General features: G+C 40.6%; 1 protein-coding gene and 1 pseudogene across 2 annotated transcripts in view; one reads left to right on the top strand and one right to left on the bottom strand.

Moving 5' to 3' along the window:
* The window catches only part of CCBE1 (collagen and calcium binding EGF domains 1), a 237,942-nt gene that overhangs the window by 81,128 nt on the left and 140,406 nt on the right, over positions 1-16,408 (top strand). The gene's annotated exons all lie outside the window — the stretch shown is intronic.
* LOC102148614 (protein hinderin pseudogene) lies at positions 11,771-13,038 on the bottom strand (annotated as a pseudogene).

Genomic DNA, 16,408 nt, shown 5'->3' with positions numbered 1-16,408 from the left:
AAGTATTAGAAGTAAAAGTGCAAGAAGAAAAGTAGATTGGTTAACAAAGAAGGAGGAGCAGGAGAAGTAGTAGTAGAAATAATAGTTCACTGTCCAAAGGAGTGGTCTGACATCAGCTGTGGCTGGACTCAGGGACCCAGTCGGTGTCACCAGGACTTGATGTTTCTCCATCTTTAACCTCTGCTCACCTTGGCGTTGGCTTCTTTCTCAGGCACACTTTGCCACGTGCTGGTTCAACAGCTTCCAGAAATGCCAGGCTCACAGCCTTGTAGCTTCAGATCTATCAGAAGGTATTCTCTTTCTCACTGGTTTCAAAAAGACTGGAGCTGAGCCTGATTTCTGGCTTGGGTCATATGCCTGCCCAAGAACCCATCACTGGGGCTATGGGAATTAGGACTTGGATTGGCCAGGTCTGGATCACGTGCCTACCCTTGGCTATAGGTGTGGAGCCATCTCTACCTCAGCCACATGGCTGAACAGTGGGAGGAGTGATGATTCAAAGAAAACTGGGGCATGAGGTGGTACTATGGGTTGGTTACCTCAGCACCCTTTCCAATGTCTACCTTGTGTGCCTTCACATACTTCCGAGGGTGGAGAGCTAGAAATAGCATTCTCACATTCTTTGTACTTGGGATTTTGGCTGTGACTTAGGTCCTGCCAGTCGCTGGGCACTCAAGTGAAACCTAAATTTAGAACTGGGTTAGACAGGTAGGAAGCAGAGCATTTGGCTGGCTCAGACCAGGTCTATGGCAGTGTGACGCGGCATTCAGCAGCTTCACAATATGGCGGCTTCCTACAGTGGTGGGTGACTTTCTGTGTCATGGCAGAGGCAGTGTGATTCTGCAGGGTTGGGGACTTTTTGGCAATTCAACCTAGAGCCTGCTACTCAGGCTTAATCACTTAATGCCTATTAATAAATCCTTTTCTGCTTAAACTAGCTAGCATGGTTTCTGCTTGGCTTCACTGATCCCTAATTCATATGGTGCTGTCACTGGAAGATGAGGGCATAGATACTGGGTGAGCTGCACAACGCATGTCCACCAAGATCCCTAACCTCCATTTCCCTCCTGCGTTACTCTTGCCTTTCTCTATTTTCCTCTTTTACTTCATTCTTTCCATTCGCTTAAAATTCAGGCTAGGAGGCTCCAAATTGTGTTCTTCAAGAAAGTTTCTAAAATATTTATCCTTCCCAACAATCTTGAAGAAAAAGGTAGATAGTTTATTTCTAAGGTGCTTGAGTGAAATCTGTGCAGATAAGGGAGTGGACTAGCAATGCTCTTAAAGTCCCTTTTAAGCTTACTTATCTGTGCTCTTCTGGACATTTCCTAATGAAAGACAGTGTTAGTGGGAATATCATGGACTATGGAGTCAGATTTGGGTTCATATTCCCGGCTTCTCTATTCACTGGTTGTGTGACCTTGGGTAACTGCTCAGTGTCTCCGAGGCTACATTCTCTTGTCTGTAAGTGGATAGTAATAGATCGCATGGGTTTGCCGTAAGGCTTAAATGGTATACTATGTGTAAATGTTTCGCTCAGTGCATGCTCCAGTAAATGCCTCTTTCCTCCTTAAGCCTGATTCTTCCCCATCTGTTCCTTTTCTGACTCCACATTACATTGAACGATAGCTAATATTAATTGAACTTATTTTATGCCCAGCCATGTTATGTGAATATCTCATTTAATCCTCACAACACCCTCTTGACACAAGTACTTTGATTATCCTGAGTTTCCAGATAAGGAAATGGAGGCACAGAGGGATTATGTAACTTGCCTAAGTTTACACAGCTAGTGAGTGATAGATCTGAGATTTAAACCCACCAGTCTGACTCCAGAGCCCAACTCATAATCACTGGCTGTGCTGTTGTTTTAATCCTAGCACCGTGGCCAGCTCAAAATGTTAAGTGAATGTGAAGGCCTTTAATAATTGAATAAAATGTACTACGCTTCTTTTTGTGTGTGTGTGGGGAAGATTGGCCCTGAGCTAGCATCTGTTGCCAATCTTCCACTTTTTTTTTTTTTCCTCCCTAAGGCCCCAGTACATAGTTGTAAATCCTGGTTGTGAGTCAGTCTAGTTCTTCTATATGGGCTGCCTCCATAGCATGGCTTGGTGAGCAACACATGGGTCTGTGCCCAGTATCCAAACCAGCGAACCCCCGGCCACCGAAGCGGAGTGCAGGAACTTAACCACTCGGCCACGGGGCTGGCCCCTGCCCTTCCTTTTTGAAGATGATTCCGTTAACACATTTTCAGAACTTATGGTTCTTTATCTTGCTGTGCTGATGTATTTGCACTGAGATATCCACATGCTGCTCTGTGGCTGTCTTTGTATCTACTGGTTTACGTTTATGAGCTTGTATGTGTGCATCTTTTGGCTATGGAACAGGTTTTGCCCACATGATACTGGTTGGTCTCCTTAGACATCAAAACTGTGGCTTTGGTTCCACTTGAGTCCTGTTTTAACCAAAAGAACCACACTGTCTTCTCACTTCGATGCTTTATCAATGGTTGGCTCACACTTAAACCATTGCTACTTGTCAGAAACAGACAACAGGCGAATGCTTGCTGTCTCTATAGTATAAAACAATAGAAGACAGGATGTGCATGCTCTCCTCAGCTGTCAACTGTGAGAACCAGGCCTTGGGAGGGGAAATTGGACACAGGAGTTTAGCTTCTGTAGTAAAACTGAAGGTGTTTGCTGCCTGGGGCTTTCTTCCCCCTTGTCATGTATCATCGCCAAGAATGATTTCCTGTCAGCTTAGACCTAGCATGCTTCTGAAATGCATTCTTTCATCTAAAACTTTTGAAAATGATCCAGATATTGAAACAGAAACATTTCAAAAAGGGTCTATTCACACAAATGATTCCATGTCCATCTTAGTTTTCCTTAATACTAAAACTAACAATTCTTTGATAAAATTATTTTTGAAAAGTAGACTTCTGTCATTGTCATCTGTTCTCAGCTGGCCTAGGGCCAGTGGACCCAGACATTTGGACCTTCTCAACATCTTTCTCTCCCCACTCCTTTCTGTATGTAAAACAGTGAAAGGCTTTGAGCTGTGCTTTTGAGAACGAGGCTTTGCTTCCCTTATGGAAATGGAAGGAAAGGTGTAGGTCAAACAGCCACTATATTCAGAACTTCTGTTTATTTATCCCATCCTTTTGCCGTTTATTTTCAACAAAGTTGTTCACGTGGGCATTTGTTACAGAATTACAAGACCTAGAGAACAGCTACCACCATTACCATGTAGACCACCTTGTAGATATTTTTAAATTAAAATATGTAGATTTTAATGGATAACACTTACAGGAAATCTATAAAAAGTCTCCTTGCACCTAAACTTCACTTTTTGGTCATTTCTTAGAGGTGGCAAAGCCTTTGGGGTAGCCAGTGGAGAGGACCACCACTGTGGGATCCCACTGATAAGACCCAAATTCCTTTGTCTTAGTATTAATGTATAAAGGTCCAGCATCTTTCCCAGGCTCTCCTTGCAAAAGAAGTGAAATATTCAATTACACTGAGGTATGCAAAACAGTTTAGTGTTTGGAAATGTTTTACACTATATTTACCCACACATTTACCTTTTAAGTTGTTTTTTAAGGCTGTGAATTTGAGAGCCCATAGTCACCAGTGGTAGCAATTTAAGGCAATACAGGCAAAAGAGAGGGAGAAAAACTATTGCTCAAAGAAATTTACCCTAGTTTCTGGAGAAACTCAGGTGACGATGATAAAGAGGACATTTATAGAGAATTTGTAATGAGAAGGCTCAAAGCTAAGTGATTTTCCTGCATTATTATAGTTAATCAAGATCAATTCTACAATTGCTTCTGTTTCTCGGATGAGGAAACTGAGAAAAAAGAAACAAAAGTATTACAAGAACAACAAGATAACGTGATACACCTACTAGAATGGCCAAAATCCGGAACACTGACAACACCAAATTCTGGTGAGGATGTGGGGCACTAGGAACTCTCATTCATTGCTGGTAGGAATGCAAAATGGTGCAGCCACTTTGGGAGAAAGTTCGGCGGTTTCTTATAGGCCTAAACGTACGCTTACCATGTGAGCCAGCACAAGCTCCTGGGTGTTTACCCAAAGGAGCTGAACATTTATGTCGACACAAAAACCTGCACGTGGGTGTTTATAGCAGCCTTATGTATAATTGCTTCGACTTGGAACAACCCAGATGTCCTTCAGTAGGTGAATGGGTTAAATAAACTGTGGTACATCGAGATAATGGAATATTATACAGGGCTAAAAAGAAATGAGCTATCAAACCATGAAAAGATTGGAGGAGACTTAGAGGCATATTAATAAGTGAAAGAAGCCAATCTGAAATGGCTACATATATATGATTCCAACTATGTGACATTCTGGAAAAGGCAAAACTGTAGAAGACAGTGAAAAGATCGGTGGTTGCCAGAGGTTGGGGGATGGGGAGGGATGAATAGGTGGAACACTGAGGATTTTTAGGGCAATCAAAATACACTGTGTGATACTGTAATGATGGATATAAGCCATTATACATTTGTCCAAACCCATAGACTGTACAACACCAGGAGTGAGCTGTAACGTCAACTGTGGACTTTGGGTGATCATGATGTGTTGGTGTAGGTTCATCAGTCGAACAAATGTACCACTCTGGTGGGGGATGTCGATAATGGGGGAGGCAGGAGGTACACAGGAAATCTCTGGACCCTTGTCTCAGTTGTGCTGTGAATCTAAAACTTCTCTAAAAGAAAAACTCTTTAAATATGATTTAAAAAAAAAATGGTTAGGTAACTTGCTTGTTAATACACAGCTAGAAGGGGCAGGATTGCGATCAAAATCAGGTCTTTCTAATGCTTGGACCTGCAGGGGTGAGCCCAAGTTTTGTGGAAGCTTATAAAATTGCCTGGGGGAAGGAAGGGGGGGTCCGTTTTTAAGGAAAAAAAGGCAAAATTTTGAATAAAATGCTAGGTATCGGCAGTGTCTGTGCAAGAGAAGAACCTAAAAGCTTCAGCTTCATTAGGCTTCCTGACAACCCTCCTTCGAGAACTGAGGCTCTTCGTCACTTCCAGGTTGCTGCCTCGGGGATGGCACCAGTGGGCAGCCTCTCACACCTACACACAGTGCATCCTCCGGTCAAAATGAACCGTTGACAAAGTGGGCAGCACTGGGGAAAGAAGTTAGCTGGTAGGCTAGCTAGTTGGAGATCTGTTCCCCTTAGGAGAACTCAGACTTTTCTAAACAGAACAATTAAAGGATGATGATTAACTTCACAAAAGAATTTTGTTTTGCCTAAGGATACTTTGCATGTCTTTTGCTTTTTATTAAAAAAAAAAAAAACTGTGGTAAAATATTTATAACATAAAAATAACCATTTTAACTATTTAAGTGTGCAGTTCAGTAGCATTAAGTGCATTCACATTATGCAGCCCCCACCACCATCCAGAACTTTTCCATTTTTCCCACTGCAACTCTGTACTCCTTAAACGCCAACTCCCCGCTCCCTCCTTCCCAGCCCCTGGCAATCGCCATTCTACTTTCTTTCTCTCTGAATTTGACTACTCGGGCCCTGCCGTGTTCTTAGTATTGTAACTACATTCCCTAGGCTTTTTGTGTTTTTTTTTTATTGTGGTGAAAACACATAAGATACACCTCTTAAATTAAGTGTACACTTCAGTATTGTGAACTATAGGCACAATCTTGCATAGCAGATCTCTAGAGCTTATTCATCTTGTTTGACTGAAACTTTGCCCGTTGATTAGTAACTCCTCATTTCCCCCAGCCCCCGCAACCACAATTCCTCTCTTTGATTCTATGAATTTGACTATTTTAGATACCGCATGTAAGTGGAATCATTGTAGTATTTGTCTTTCTGTGACTGGCTGATGTCACTTAGCATAATGTGTTCAGGGTTCATCCATATTGTCACATATTACAGAGTTCCTTCTTTTTTAAGGCTAAATAGTATTCCATTGTATGTATATACCACATTTTCTCTATCCATTCTTCTCTCATGGACCTTGAGGTTTGGCTTCAGTGAACGTAGGAGTGCTACTATCGTCAAGATCCTGATTTCAATTCTTTTGGATGAATACCTGGAAGTGGGGCACTTTTTAACTCTCAGATTTTCAGGAACCCATCTGTAGGGTCTTCACTTGCAGAAATATGAGAAACACATAGGGAAAACATTGGGATGATTTTTAAATGGCTATTTTATCCTTGAGGAGGAGGAGAGGGAATCCAACTTGCCTGTATTGGGGGCCCAAGATGGCAGGACCATGAAGGGAGAGAGAATCTGTTTTTTACAAGATTGCCTTGGCTTAGTGATCTGTGCTGAAGCAAACAATTCCTGTACCTTCATCTAGACTTTTGGGACATTGAGGTTAGAGGGATACTGTGCACTTCTACCTGGGTTTGTGAGGGGAACATGGTTCTTGAATGTGCAAGGTGAAAATGAATATGATATTGTCATTGGAATGGGCAAGATCGCCCCTTCAGGAAATGGCGCCCATGCAGATACCCGCTAAGTCATGTGACTTTTCTTTCGTAGACCAGAGGCTGCCACCTCCAGTGATCAATGAATTGTCAACCAATGTACCAGACTTAATAGTTACAGTTTGTCCAACTTCTATCAGTCAGTTGTGTAATATGAACAGCCTTGATTTTGTTTTTTCCTGAATATCTCCAGAATGTTTTAAGTGTTCAGATGTCGGCACAAATCAAGAATCTTGGTGATACTTAAGCCAAAACTGCCTGCAGTCAGGATTGTAAAGATAAATGTGTCCAGCAAGTTCACAGAATTTCAGGTCTTATTTAAGAACACTAGATCTCTTTTCCATTTTCTTAGATTTTTCTTAATAAAATAAGAGTTAAATTTTTATTTTTTCCTTGTCTATGCTATTGAGGGAGGATGGCAATGTGGATAATCTAAAACAGCTGAGAGCAAACAATTTAGAATTTATAGTTGGTAGTGGAATGCATTACAAATGTTATTGTTGGCAATACTTAAAGCCTCCTAGTCATGTTTTTCTTAAGCAAATCTGAAAATTAGAATACGTACTCTGATGACACGGCATCTAATGGAGGGACCGTATTACAGAATTATACTAAGGGGCAGAAAAATGTTAACCAAAGATTTAAGGATGCTTGCAGATAAGCATCACATGGACAGCTCAGAAATGGCCAGGCATTTAGTCTTTCCGAAAAGCTTTCTATTCTAAAATGAAATACAGATATAGAATAGCACTCAGAATAGTTGCGCAGCTTCATATAAGGCAGATAGCCTTGTAGACACCACCCAGGTCAAGGAATGTGACTGTGTCAGCCACCGAGAAGTCTCTCCACGTACTGAGTCCTAAAACACAGACCTTCCATCCCTCCAAAATAACCACTGTCCTGACCAGTATTTCCTCGCATTTCTTCATGGTTTTATCACCCACACGTGCATCCCTGAACTCGAGAATGTGCCCATTTTTCAGTTCAAAACTGTCTTTTAAACCTTTTTGAACCTATGGGTTTTCCTGTATCCCTTTATTTTCCTTACAGTTTGTTAAAGATCCTGGGCCCTTTGGTCTGTAGAGTTTCCCATGGTCTGGCTTTTGCTGATTGCACCTTATCCTTACTGAGGCATTTTTTGAGTACATGGAACATTAATGTGGTTCTAGAGGACAGAACTACACAAAATAGTATACTCAGAAGTATCACTCCTCACCCTCATCCATTTACTCCATTTTCACCCAACAATCTCATTAGTTTATCCTTATGTTTCTTTTTGCAAAAACAAATAGATGCATGCACATATATAAATGTATAGTTCCATCCTCTTCTTTATTATACAAAAGTTAGTATACTGTATATGCACTTTGCTTTCTTCACTTACCAATATATTGTAGAGATTGCTCCATGTCAGTTTATTGGGATCTTCTTCATTCCTCTTATTTTTCTTCAGCTGCAAAATATTCCGTTATGTGGATATGCCATCGTTTTTTCAACTTGTCTCTTATGTAAGTATTTACTCTTTCTGTTATTTTGTAATTACACATAATCCTGCAATGGATAGACTTGTGCACATCTATTTTCATTTTAAGACGCAAATTCCTGAAAGTGAGATTGCTAAAGTCAAGAGGTTAATGCATATGTAGGTTTTTATCCATCTGTTGTTGCTTTAGATATCACTGACTTCCCCTCCATAAGGGATGTACCAGTCTGCGTGATTTTTGCCAGTCTGGTAGATAAAAGATCGTTTCGGTGTAATTTTAAATTGCTTTTCTCTTATTATGAGTAAATTTGGACATTGACATCTTATGAATTGTCTGTTGATGAATTTTTTGTTTTTTTGAATAAATAAATAAATAAATATATATAGTAACATTAGCCTTCTACTTGTGGTATGTGTTGCAGACATTTTCTCCCAGTTTGTCATTTAACTTATGATATTTTTCACTATGTAAAAGTTTTTTATTTTTATGTAGTCAATATTTTTTAAATTGTATCTAGAATCTGCTAATAACTAGAAAGCTGCTTTTTGGATACAGATTATAGAGGAATTCCACGATGTTTTCTTGTACCACTTTTTGTGGTTTCAGTTTTTACGTCTCATATCTATGTGAAGTTTATTCTTTTGTATGGAGTGAGGTCTGGATCTGATTTTGTTTTTTTGCAAATGGCTATCCAGTTGTCATGGTACAATTTATTAAAAAAGGCCATCTTTATGCCGGTGATTTGAGATACCACATTTCATATACTAAATTTCCAAAGTATTTGAGTCTATTTCTGGATTTTCTATTCTATTCTTTTGGTCTGTCTATCCTCTTCATGTGTCCAGACCACCCTGTTTTAATTCTAGAAGGCTTTGCTGTATCTTTAGTATCTGGCAAGGCTATTCCCCTCATCCCTGTCCCAGTTTTTCTTTTTTACTGCTTTCTTAATTATTCTTGCATGTTTGTCTTTCCATGTGAACAGCTCCATAAAAAGCCAGATGTTTGTTGATATTTTTATTGGAGTTGGTAATTTTATTGAAATTTATAAATTAAGAAGAACTGACATCTTTATGAGTCATCCTATCCAAGAACAAGAGATATCTATTTGTTTTAGTCTACCTTTTTGTCTTTCAAGCGTGTTTTAAAATATTCTTCATATAGGTTTTACAAATTTCTTAAGCTTATTCCTAAGTGTTTTATCTTCTATGTTGCTATGTTATATGCTACCTTACTCAATTCTTTTACTGTGGAGATACTTTTCTGTGGTTTCTCTTAGTCTTTCTAGATATACTGTCATATCATCTGCACATGGAGAGTTTTCTTTCTTTTTCAATTTTTATGCCTCTCATTGATTTCTCTTGTCTGAGTTGACTAAATAGAATAATGATAAATAGTAGTGGAGATAACATCCATATTTTGTTTCTGACCATAGTGGAAATGCCTCTAAAGTTTCTCCATTGAAAACAGGAAATAAGTAAGATGATGACTTTAGGACTAAGGTATATGTCCATCCTATTCCAATTTTCTTGAGCGTGCATGGGTGTATGTGTGTGTGTTTAAATCAAGAATGGGTGTTGAATTTTGTCAGACTTTTTTTTTTTTTTTTAGAACTATGGAAATAATTTTTTGATTCTTCTTCCTAGATCTGTTAATAAGATATGTTTATTGATTTGTTTCCTACTATTGAACCTAACATGCGTCCCTCGAGTACGTCCCAGTTGGGATTTCCTAAATACAGTTAGCCATGGTACAGTATTATTTTTTTTCTATGGCATGTGACCCCTGCAAAAGGCTATATTTAGATCCAGGTTATGATGCTTCTAAAGAAATCAATCTTTTCCTTGGTCCTTCTGGCATCCTCCTACTCCAGAGATCAGTAAAGACACTGGTGTCCAGAATGGGTGAGTGTGATGATGGCTGATCCAAGGGAGTTGGGTTACTTAACGTGGTCATGACACATGGAGCAAGGAAAAGAGAGTTCTGGAAACCTAACTTTGAGAAAATGGCTGAGGGTCTCAGTTTGCTTTTACTCATTTTTGCCACACCAAAGAAAGCTGTGTTTTCCCAGAGCTTTCCGAAATGGGATGAAACTGATTTGGTTACTCTCACAGGGGTGAACTTGAAAAGGATATTGTAATCTGCAATGATTTTTCGACTTTTCAAATGCACGACTACAACTAGTTAGTCCTGACCTTATGTTTACCTCAGATGAAGAATATGGTATTGGTAGGCTTCTTTCTTCTCTCCTCTAAAGAACAAAAAGACCCAAGAGAAGGAAGGCTGGGTGGAAGGGACCGGCCTCAGCCTGAAGAGACAATAAGATTTAGATCTATCCAGACAAGGAAGCTGCTCAACAAGGCTTTTGTAGGCTGAAATAATCCAGTTTTGATAAAGAATTCAGGGAAGCCATGTAGGCTCACTAAGTGACCCTGGCTACCAATACTGACTGACAGAGTCTTGGTCCCACTTCAAGCCAGAGGTTGGTGAAAAGGGGAGAGAGAAAAAGCAACGCTCTTCAGATCAGATAAAGTCATCAAGCAATACACATCTGGGGACACATCTTCCCCTTGCTTCCAATGACTGGAAAGTTTTAAACTCACCAGCTCTTCTAGGCTCATCATACTGCCCATCAGCTTGAGAGGCCACTAGAGCCCACTCTAAGCTGAGGGACCCATCTCAAGAGCTCTGCTAAGTAGGAGAACAGAGGAGGAGGCCTCAAGTGCGCTTCTTCCACAGGCTTTCCCTGGGTCAGAGTGAGCCCAGTGGGAAAGGGTTGAGGGAGACTCTGCTTGGGGTGGTGGAACATAATCTGGCAAGTAGAGATGGTTCTTTGGGGCCATGGGACATGTGTAAGGTCTGGTTAATCCAGTGCCTTTGATCCTCATGGGGTGAGAGGGAGGGCCCTGGAAAGCCTATGAGCCTGCAGTGGCTGGATGCTACTCTCCTTCTAGTGGCATCTTTGCCAGACATAGCCATGGGAAGTCCTCAATGGTGAATAAAATAGATACTTGGGTCAACCAACAATACTGAGATTGCTCTTATTTATCCTGGGAAATGGGAAGATGGAAGGAAAATTGTTTCAGGCTTGTGCTTCCACTGGATTTCCCTAGGGCAGTCACTCTGTTGTGTGATTTAATGCTGGTTTCCAGGGGTTGGTTGGGTCCCTTTCTCTAGCTCCTTGAGCCCTTTTGGTTATGGGATGGGCAGCTGCCAGGTTGATGACTTCTGAGACTGACTTGTACTTGGTCCTCAGTGTTGCTTGTTATGGTAGGGGCACCAACTCCAGCTTCAGAATTAAATGACTACACTTAGAGGTAGGTGGTGAGAGAACAGGGTGGAGAGGTAAAAGGGCCTGTCTTCTTGAAATTGTTTATGTTACAAAGGGTGACTTTTAAATTAGAGGGTTCTGTCAGAGGAAAGGTTTTCCTTATATGCAAAAGAGAGCCAACTTTTTCCAGTAAAATATTGAAAAGGAAACACCCTTGAAATGAGGCTGAATATGCAGTGGTCTCTGCCATGCAGCAAGTGTCCTATGTTAATTTTCTAATCTCTGCTTGGCATAGAAAAGATACTGCCTTCCACCTCCACTCCCCGTAATGTACTGTCTACTGATTGGTCTGATCAAAAACACCCTGGGTTGTTAGAATGATTTCTATATTCAGTACATAAAAGGATGCTAGTGAGATAGGTCCCTGTGAAAGGAGAGGCACTATTACTTTGCAATCAAATAATTTAAAATCCTAGACAAGTATATAAAGAAACCCACATATTTCTGATGGTAATTTTGCAGCATGTGCTTCAGTGTCAAATGAAAAAGATATCTTCCAGAATTTGCTTTTCCTCCAGGTCATCAGCGGTCCTGTCTGCCCCCATCTTGTTCCAGGTGGATTTTAGAGGACTGAGTCAGCGAGTACTGTGATCCCAGGCCCCAGCTTCTCTGGAGGGATGGGGCTGAGGTTTGGGAGCAGACTTTGGGCTCAGAGATTGAACCAAATCCAACAGAGATGTCTCATACTGGGAGGAGTTGTGTTGGAATGGTGATGTGGTATGATTACAAGTTCCTTTTGGTTTCCTGTTGTCATAGAAGATGTGGATGCATCTTTTCTAATTCCTGTCATTGTCCCTCACTGGGTTCGACATGTATCTTTCTTTTGACATGTCCACAGGGCATCATCTCCCATACGCGACTGAAACCCAACTGTCTTCTTCTCACTTCTGTTCTCTCCACTGTTAGTGGACTCTGGGTACTTTCTGATGGATGGTGATGTTCCAAGCAGCCAGCCATCGCATTTTGACTTCAATAAACAACTATAATCCAGTCGAGACTGAAGAAGCTGCTGCTGTTTTAGGAGAAGCTTTGTCTCCTGCTGGGCCAGCAGATGCTGAAGGCACTCCTTTTCACTTTCCAGCTTCATTTTCTGAAGTATAAGTTGCTGTCTTCTATCTTCTGACAGTTGCTTTTTGATATCAGTTTCACTAGGATGCAGTGCCCCTTGGCCATGCACCAGAGATGCCCAGGAAAGACCACAATAACTGCATGATTCCAGATGTGTCTTGGAATATTGAGGGGCCATGTTTGTAGGATGGCTATCATGAGCATGGTCTGCATTTTCAGAAAGTCTATGACCACAACACTGAGTAAACAGAGTAGGCTTAAGGTGTTGGCATTCCTTCATATTCAGTTCCTCTGGTGGAGCTTTCTCTGTAGGGACTGCATCTACTAGTTTTCTCCCTGGGGATCCATAATTACATGTTCTGGTCTCTGATTATACCCTGTCTGGATCCTCTTTGGGATAATGAAGGGCTGCTGGTTTCAAAGAATTATTCCTAAACTCCACAAGAGATTCTGAAGCTGGGTCCTGATTTGCAGACTTAGGTCTTTGCTTGGTTTGATGGTAGGTCTGTGGTTTGGCTACACTCAAGTAGGAACCATCCAGTTCTGTAGATGAAGACTGGAGAGTGCTTTTCCTATTGGACACCTGGTGGGCTCTGGGGGCATCTTGATGAGAGGAGGGACCTCTCTGGAGACTGAGACATTGGTGGGGGCCATTGTTCTGAACTGGTCCAGGCATGCTGGCACAGACCCCAGTGGGTGATGCATTATTTTTTAATGAGATACTAGATTCTATTTGCTATTATCTTTTGGAATTTTATATCAATCTTCTTATGTGACGTTGTCATACTCTTTTTGGTGCTTTCAATGATAGGTCCAATGTTAGATCAATAGTCTATCTGGTCTTTAACAGTTTGGTAGCATACCTTGGTGAAAGCATTTTGTGAGGGGTAACTTTCTCTATTTCTTATAAGAAATTGGTCTGTGGAAGCTTTCTATCACTAATGTGGTCTGTGTTGATGAACTGTACTTTCCTAGGAAATTAGGCATTTCATATAGGTTTGTGAATGGACAATACATGGAATAGCTCCTACCCCTAGGGCTGAGACAGAGAGCTCAGGAGAGAGACCACCCCCTGCATCTCCAGGGTTCCCCCAGGGTGAGACCCAGACCTTGCTGGAAAGGACATGGCCATGGCTCAGTGAGGGGTGGAGAAGTTAATATGGTATGCTGGAAATCCTCCCTCTGGGGTGCTGGGGGAAGTCATCCATCAGGAAGCACCATACCTTGAAAATCACTGCAAAGCCACCCAAGAAGGTAGTGGGGAAGGCATTTGTAGGGTGGTTCCTTTCCCGCAGCACTCTAAGGCGGTGTCAGGGAAGCCCTTCCAAGGTGCCTCACAGGTCGCCTTCCACTGCACGGCCGCTTGAGGGGATGCTGAGGGAAGCTGATGGATGCTGGGCACTGCTCACCGCTTAGCACCTCAGGAGCTTGGTGCCGAGAAGCAAACCACTGCAGGACCAGATGCTAGAAAAGTCGCATGCTACCATTGCTAGCACCCTTTGCTAAAGTTACTATGTGCTGCAGTATCCTAGCAAGAGGAGCACACCAGAACCGAGTAGAGGAGTATTTCTTGCTATGTGGTAGACAAATTGCCTTTTATTCTTCACCTGTTTTAAGCCAGTTAAAAAGAGAACATACTGCACGGTTCCAATTATATAAGGATTAATATTAGATGAAGCTAATCAAAAGTAATAGAAATCAGCATTTGTGATTGCCTCTTGGGGAATTATAATCTGGAAATGGCACAAGGGAACCTTACTGAGTGCTGGAAATGTTTGCAACTTAATCTGAGTGGCGGTTACAGGGGCTCTACCTGTAGAAAATATTCCAGCTGTACACTTACATTAATGCAAAGTACAGACTTCACTATATATGTCATACCTCAAAAAAAGTTAATCTTGGCTATGCTTGGCCCTTTGGGGTTATATGTAAATTCTAGAATCAGTGTCAAATTCCACCAAAGAAATCTATTAGGATTTCATTAACTCTATATATGAATTTGATAACTGACACCTTTATATCTTCTAATTCATTATTATGAACCTCTAATTCTTTTAGCCTTCAACATATGAGTTTTTTGCTTTCTTTGTAGAGTTCAACCTCTTGCTAGTTACTTGACATTTTAATGCTATTAAAAATGGTATCTTTAAAAAATTTTATTTTGTTACTTCTATAAAAAATAAAATTAGCAAACTTAAATACTTGATGCTGGAAATTGATCTGAGGATTCTTTCGGATTTTGTTTTGCAATCTTATCAACAATTAACAAAACTTGTTTCTTTCAATGCTCACATCTTTTATTTCTTGGCTAACTCAGTAGCAGACTGAGACTTCCAGGAAAATGCTGAATGGAAGTGATGATAAGAACCATGAGTCAGACCCGTCCTGGATCTGAGTCACTTCTTGGAAGACAGCTACCTTGAAATGCCTATAGACCATAAGCAGATGTTTTGTGAGCAAGAAATATACTTTTATGTGTTATACTACTAAAAGCGTTGGGTTGGTTAGTTCCTATAGCATATCCTGTCCTAATACAATCGTGTTAAAGCAATTCTCTTCAGTTCCTGGTATGTGAGTGTTGATGCTCAAATGCTTCTTAGGCGTCCATTGAGATGATTGTATAATTTTTCTTCTTTAATATGTTAATGTAGCCAATAATATTCATTGCTTCCAATGTCAAGACAAACTACCATTCCTGAAATAACCCAAACTGGTCATAACATATAATTCCTTCTATTTGTTGCTGTGTTTGGAATGCTAATATTTTGTTTAGGATTTTCACATTGATGTTCATGACTGAGATTAGCTTCCTTTCTTGTACTTTCTTTACTGGGCTTTGTTATAAAGATTTGTAAAGTGAATTGGGAAGTTTGTCTTTTTTCTATACTCTGTGAGAGTTTGTAAAATTGGAATTATTTGTCCTGTTCATAGTTGGTAGTATTGCAGTGAAGCCATCTTCAGTTCTCCAAGTTCACCAGTTTTTATTTCTGATGAAATGAATATCTGTTTTTTTAATTTGAAGATTTTATTTTCATGTGCATAGTTTTCATTTGCTTCTGTTTCATATCTGCCTTTTGCTTTTTTCTAATCTCCAGACTCACTGGAAGTTTGCTGTTTCTTCTTTCTTTAGGAGTAAAGAATACTTTAAGTCCTTTTCAGAATGCTTCATTGTTTCTTTTTCATCATGTTTCATCAGCTGAATTCTCTCTGTTGTGTCTGCCACGTGTTTCTTACTGGGTTTCCTGTTAAGCCTTGAGATTTTTACGTGGACTCATCTTATGTACTCTCTTGGTGATCTCAGCCTCTCCACTAGCATTGCAAAGCACTGGACGAGTCTTGAACTTCTGTAGTATGTTGGGCTTGTCACCCAAAAAGAGATCTTTTCTGGATGCCGTGCTCACTTGCAGAGCTGGGCATCTTCTCTTTCACATAGCTGCTGCTCTTTCCTCCTTGGCCGCAGGATAATATTACATTTCTGAACATATCTAGGATTTGGTGCAAAAGCATTTTAGGCCTAATGTCATCCTAGTCCAAGCCCATTTTTGGCTCTAGTGAGGCGTGCTTGGCTGCATTTCCTAAATCCAGTGAGGACCACTTCCCATGGACCAGAGGGTTTCGGCCACTTACCGCTATGCTTTTCTCTCCATTCCCAGACTTGGAGATTTTCTTAGTTTTCAAGTGTGCCTTTGTAAATTTGATTTTCCCCCATGTTATTTATATGTTATCTGGCTTCTCTGTGTGTTTGAAATGGAAGGAGAAGGATAATTCAGAGCTCACTCTCTCTTCTTACCAATGGTTATCATGCGAGTTTTCTTTTTCAACTTTTTGGTTCCTTATTGGACCCAAAGCTGTGATGAGAAACCTCTTATGATTGAAGTAGAACATTGCTCTAAAGTTAGGTTGAGCACTGCCTTTTCCGTGAAATTAATTTTTGTGTGCCATTTTAGATATAAAATAGTATATCAAATTTTGAGTCAAATTATTACTAAAAGTCAATATTAAGGGAGAGACAGAGACTTTCCTTGGTTTTGATAGCAACTTAGTAG

Source organism: Equus caballus, chromosome 8 (genome assembly GCF_041296265.1).
Source record: "Equus caballus isolate H_3958 breed thoroughbred chromosome 8, TB-T2T, whole genome shotgun sequence".
Classification (NCBI taxonomy): Eukaryota; Metazoa; Chordata; class Mammalia; order Perissodactyla; family Equidae; genus Equus; species Equus caballus.
The sequence above is the reverse complement of the archived record's forward strand: the minus strand, read 5'-3'. Positions and strand labels throughout refer to the sequence as shown.